Consider the following 6,000-nt stretch of genomic DNA (forward strand, 5'->3'; position numbering starts at 1 on the left):
GCTGACCCTGTTTCCAAAGTCAAATGTCCATAGGCTTTGGAAATATCATGAGGGGCATGTCGCAAATCGGTTCTCCATTCACTCTTTGCCTATCAGAAGAGAATACAAATTACACAACTTTTTATCACCAAAGACAATTCCACAGATTATGTAAGTGCATGGTCATGAAATAGTTGAAATTGGTCTTTCTTTGAAAGATAGCATAACTAGGCCAGGCGCGGTGGCTCACGCCTGTAATCCCAGAACTTTGGGAGGCCAAAGTGGGTGGATCACCAGGTCAGGAGATTGAGACCATCCTGCTAACATGGTGAAACCCCATCTCTACTAAAAATACAAAAAAATTAGCCAGGCGTGGTGGCGGACACCTGTAGTCCCAGCTACTCAGGAGGCTGAGGCAGGAGAATGGTGTGAACCCGGGAGGCGGAGCTTGCAGTGAGCCGAGATCGCGCCACTGCACTCCAGCCTGGGCAATAGAGTGCAACTCCATCTCAAAAAAACAGAAAAAAAAAAAAAAAAAAAAAAAAAAAAAAAAAAAGAAAGATAGCATAACTAACAGAAAAAGCCCGGCACTTGGAGTCAGTAGACAAGAGATACAGTTGAGCTCTGACAGTTACTTTTCCCATGACCATAGACAAGTCACTCGTTTTCTCTCGTCGTCTGTTTCCTCTTTGAAAACAATGGTGATGATACCCTCCCTCTTTCATGGGATTATGGCAAGGTGCAAGAAAGTGCCTTATGCCGGTATATATAAATGCAGGGGTTCGTCTTCTCAATACCAAAGATGAGCTCAAAGATCAAAGCACAGCGACTCTACACACCACAGACTTTGAAGCTATAATCATCACTTGAAACAGCAAAAAAATCCAAAGACTTCAAATCCCATAGAGCAGTGGGAACATGACACAGGAGCTGTTAACTCCAGGGACTGTAAGTGAGCAATCAACACCAAGGGAAAGGAGGATCCAGGAAAGTTAACTTTTTGGAAGCAAATGTCTTTGAAACACACAATCGGGCAAAAACAAAGAAACAAAATAGGCATTGTATCCCAGAATGTGTTTCCTTATTGTGAAAGGACCCCAAAACGAATCAAGCATTTTATTTTCTTTCAAATCAGCTCCAGAGTATGACTTGTGGACTCTGTCATGATTCTGAGTCCACTTCACGTGTACCCATACAACACCCCCTATACAATGCCAATTTCTACAGGAGTGAGCAATTCCTAGCAAGGATTGGAGGCAATTCCCAGTGGTTGTGGTCTAGCAAACCACATCACTGACTACTACTGAGTTGGGCTTAGTTTTAGAGGCAGCAGGCAGGTGGGATTAAAGATTAAAAATTCTTTCATGCAGACCGGGTGCAGTGGCTCACGCCTGTAATCCCAGCACTTTGGGAGGCCGAGGCGGGTGGATCACCAGGTCAGGAGTTCGAGACCATCCTGGCTAACACAGTGAAACCCCGTCTCTACTAAAAATACAAAAAAATTAACCAGGTGTGGTGGCGGGCACCTGTAGTCCCAGCTACTCGGGAGGCTGAGGCAGGAGAATGGCATGAACCCAGGAGGCAGAGCTTGCAGTGAGCCGAGATCACCCCACTGCCCTCCAGCTGGTGACAGAGCGAGACTCTGTCTCAAAAAAAAAAAAAAAAAAATTCCTCTTTCATGCTATAAATAGCTTGATCTTCAAAATGTGTCATCTTGTCAGAACGACCTTGCAGAAACAGTGATAACTTTCTCAGAGATATCCGCACACGGCACACTTGGTTGATTTTTCTCCTGATTAATCAAAGGTCCCCTGCTGATTACATACTACTTGGTGCTCTTTCCCATTATCTCCAACCCTAATTTTGACACTTAACCTAAAGTGGAGGAATGTGGACAGCCAAACAACATTTTTAAAAGGATTCAGGAGGCAGGTTTCTTAAGGGCTCTGCGTGTCTGATGACCCAGAAAATCCACAGGTTTATGGCCCACCCATGAGACAGTCAGAGCTTTAGATATGCAACTGGTGTGCGGAGAAGTATGACTCAGGGTAAATGGCAGGTGCAGGCAGCGGAGAAAGGCACACCTCTCCTCCCTTGCCACTGCCAGCTAGTCCCCTGCCCTGTGACCCACCCCCTACACCCACAGCTCAAAAAAATGGAGCAGAGGGGCAGAGGGCATGGTTTCTATTCATTAACAACCTACTCAGACAACCAACCTTCCAGGCTGAGCACAGGGAACAGGTCTGATAATAGCTTTATCAACACTAAGCCAGCTATTTGGGGTGGGGCATGGGTGGAGTGGCTGCCCTCCAAAGGAAAGGAGTGACAGGAAAAATGGAGGGAAAGGCCAGAAGGGGCATGGGAGCCCTGTGCTGGAGGTTAATAACAAAGTTCCCGGTTGCTGTTCTTACCAACATCAGGACCATCACTGAACTATTTTCAAAGAGAAAAACATGCCACCAGCCAGTGATCCTACAGAGCTTGGGCTTGGACTGTCACAGGGGGAAACCTAGCCCTTCCTGTCATGTAGAGCTCGAAAAGGCCACAGCACACATTGTGTGTGTAATCATATTGTGCTGGAAATACTCTCATTTGCATGTTGTGAGTTTTTAAATTTAAATGTGTGGGATTCCACTTTTATTTTTAAATGTATACAGGTTCTACAGTCAGATCCAGGTGTCCATCCTGTCTGTGTTACATATGGTCAAGTAACTAAGGGTGTCCCCTCCTGTCTGTGTTACATATGGTCAAGAACCTCAGTTTTCTATCTATAAAACTGGAATAATAATATATAACACATAGAGTTATTGTGAGGAGACTATGAAAATAAATACACTTGTTTAGCATATCGTTTGGCATAGTAAGTGCACAATAAATGTAAGAGATTGTTATTAGTGTTGAAATTATGATGGTAATAGTCGTAGAAGCCTTGAACTCTCTTCTGGCTCTGCACTGTGACCGTGAAAAATTTGCTACAGCTTCCTCATCTTTGAAATGAAAGAGTTAAATCGCACATTCTATCATTCCTATCCAGGTCAAAAAGTCTTTGAGTCAATGGATGTACTATCTGCAAATAAAATCATTATTTTTTTGCTATTAATATTTTGAAAAGTCAGGGTATCATGGGTTTTTCAAAGGTCTGTTGGCTCTCAAAAATACAGCAGTTGGATAATTGAACTGCTCCCATTTAGACATTCCATTTTATTATGGGAGGCTCGATGATTCCAGAGACACAATTTCACCAGAGGGTTCTCTTCCACTATAAACCTGTGGAAAAACTGAAACTATACCAGGAACAAACTCCCTAAAGAATGACTCAGGAGGACCCCCCCTCCCCCAGCAGTCAGACAGGGAAGTCACAGACCACATGGCCACGGGCTGACCCAATGACCTCACACAAATGCCATACAGAGGAACAGAGAAGTTGGGACTATTTTTCCTCATTGGCCACTCTAGATTTTGTGGATTCTTCTACATTTTACAGAAAAGAAGGTGGAGAACTTCTCGATGTCAGACTAGCCATTTGTTTAGACAGGGCATCTGAAACTGCTTCCATCGGAGAACATTGGTTGGTGTGGTACTAAAGACCCACTGTGTTGAGGGAAACTCAACCGCAGAAGTGGCGTGCCCTGGGTCATTTTTAATCCATTCTCCACAAACAACAAGGGGTGGTAAGGATAGGGAGAGAACAGTGTTCCCTCATGGCAGGGGGCAGAGGGTGAAAAAAAACCGTATAACTTGAGCGTGTGTGAGAATCTATTTGTCACACGAGGAAACAAGCGCACTCCAGGTTGTCCTAGGCTTATCACAAGCAAAACAACTATTTGGTGAGACTTCAAATAAAAACAGCCCCTTTCTGCCCACCCTCCTCGAGGTCCATGCAATCTCCAGAAACAGGAACCTGTTTGGTTATCTCCCTGCATCCTCTGATTCAAAGACCTGTCACTTTCAGAGCTTTACGTCATCAGTTTAGAGCTCTGCCCTCTCTCTTTTCCCCTTTTGCCTTTCCTCTGAAGCATTCTGTCTGGTGACTACCAAGGAAGGACAAAAGTCACTGAACAACAGCTCAGTTCCAGCATGGTGCCTGCTTCAAGCGCCATTACTGCTGAATAAACCTGAGAAAGAGCCGGTCCTCTCCGTAATTTGGATGCCAGGCCTCCCAGAGTTAATCATCAGCTGCAGGCAGCACTTTCCCAGTCAGGTCATAAACAAGGAAGAAACAGCCCGAGCATCATGAAAACACTAAAATAAGGAAGACCAGGGGCAACTGAACATTTTAAAGTAATGAAGGTGAATTCGCTTGTTGGGGGGAAGAAAAAGTAGCTATAAAATACAGCTTTCAATTAGTTGGAAACCATGCAAGAAATCTAAATATGATTTCTAATGTGAATCTAAATGTTATTTTGTCAATCTTCTATATTGCAGATAGTTCTACACAGTTAAATGAGATATTCTCAAAAACTGAATAGGAAAAATCAAATCAGCCATACAATAAATTCACAAGTTATTTTAAACAACTACGTTTTCAGGTTTCAGTGGTAGAAACAGATTAAAATCAAATCTAGTCATCAACTCACTTCAATGAAGTCTCTACTTCATAACCTGAATCTTGACTTTGGACCTAAACACCATGGACCAGAAAAATCCTGAACACTGGGGAACAAACTATCTGTTTCCTAGACAGGAATGAAGCCATGTGCCCCATTCATCCTCAAAGTTACAAGACACCATTGCCGAAAATAACAGGTTCTAAAAAAGGGCTGTGAAAACACCAATGGCTGTTAATAGGTACAAATAAAATATCTCCTTCTATCGTGCCAGAGGGAAACCAAAATCAAAATAAAAAGTTGTTGGTGGCTTGCAACACACACACACACACACACACACACACACACACACACACGGAGAGGGAATGAAAGAGAGACAGAGAGAGAGGAAAGTTCTCCAGTTACTTACTAGGGTGGTTTTGTCGTGGTATTTTTCACATCAGCACTCTGCCTGTCCAGCTGCCAAGTGCCAGAGCACGCCGAGAGCAGCTGTTTCCTTCAAGCTGGGGCTCTGAGTCTTAACCAGTCACATGTACCTCCTGATAAATACCGCCCGCCACCGTGCCAGGAGGTCAGAAACTGAAGATCATTCTTCTCCTCACTCGCAAACCACCTCATAACCCCTGACTTGGCTCAGCCATCTCATGAGCATGCAGAGCGGGATATTCCACAATTTGTTTTCCTTTAGTGACAAAAGCCGAACAGCTGATAAGTCACACTGAAGGGCAGGTCACTGCAAGTGGAAAGTTAAATGTGTTTGTGTGTGTGTGTGTGTGTGTGCAGAGGGGGAGACTGGCAGGCTCCATGCTCTCTCATCTCACTCAAGTTTTCACTGGGGCTCTCGAACAGCAAGAGAAAGGATCACCAACTCGCACAGCAGGTGGAAGTTGCTCTGTGTTAACCCCGGAGTACAACTGTTTGGTTTCGTTTTCTCAGAATCTCAGGCTCCAGTTTGTTAGACCAGCCACAAGCCTGACTAGGTGGCTGGTGCTGGGGAAGGCAGACCCTCACTCACCATCTAAGAACGCTTAGGTTGGACTTCAAAGGCCGGGGCTGCTAAGCGGAGGGACGCTGAGGGGCAAATATGGGAGGGGTTAATGAAGACTGTCAAAGGCAGCTTTATCTGAAGAGCTCTTGGAAGTGATTTCAGGTAGCTTTAGACCAGACTTCCGCATTGTTATCTGTTGAATTGCATCGACCAGTTGAGATTATCAGCCAGTGAGTGTGAATGCAAACAGAAATTATCACCAAGTCGACAACGCACTTTACAGACACACTACTGCCCCCTTTGGTGTGCTGGGAACTTGGAGCAAACTGCCGTTTTCTGTGCTGCTCGCAAACGTGGTAAACCATCCCTGATGTTTTGTTGAATTCATATGTCTCACCTGAGCTGATGTCCCCATCCTTCCCTTTTCATCCTCCCTTCCAAGGAAAGCCCTTGAAGTATCTGACTTTGCGTAGTGTCTGACCTTGG

General features: G+C 44.6%; 1 protein-coding gene across 1 annotated transcript in view; it reads right to left on the reverse strand.

Annotated features, from left to right (window-relative positions):
* RASGRP3 (RAS guanyl releasing protein 3) overlaps positions 1–5,159 on the reverse strand; it is an 88,033-nt gene extending 82,874 nt beyond the window's left edge. Inside the window, exon 1 of the mRNA XM_012501574.2 lies at positions 4,936–5,159. The gene's annotated coding sequence lies outside the window, so the exon portion shown is untranslated. The remainder of the gene's footprint in view (positions 1–4,935) is intronic.
* Between the last annotated feature and the right edge of the window lie 841 nt (positions 5,160–6,000).

Source organism: Nomascus leucogenys, chromosome 19 (assembly GCF_006542625.1).
Source record: "Nomascus leucogenys isolate Asia chromosome 19, Asia_NLE_v1, whole genome shotgun sequence".
Classification (NCBI taxonomy): domain Eukaryota; kingdom Metazoa; phylum Chordata; class Mammalia; order Primates; family Hylobatidae; genus Nomascus; species Nomascus leucogenys.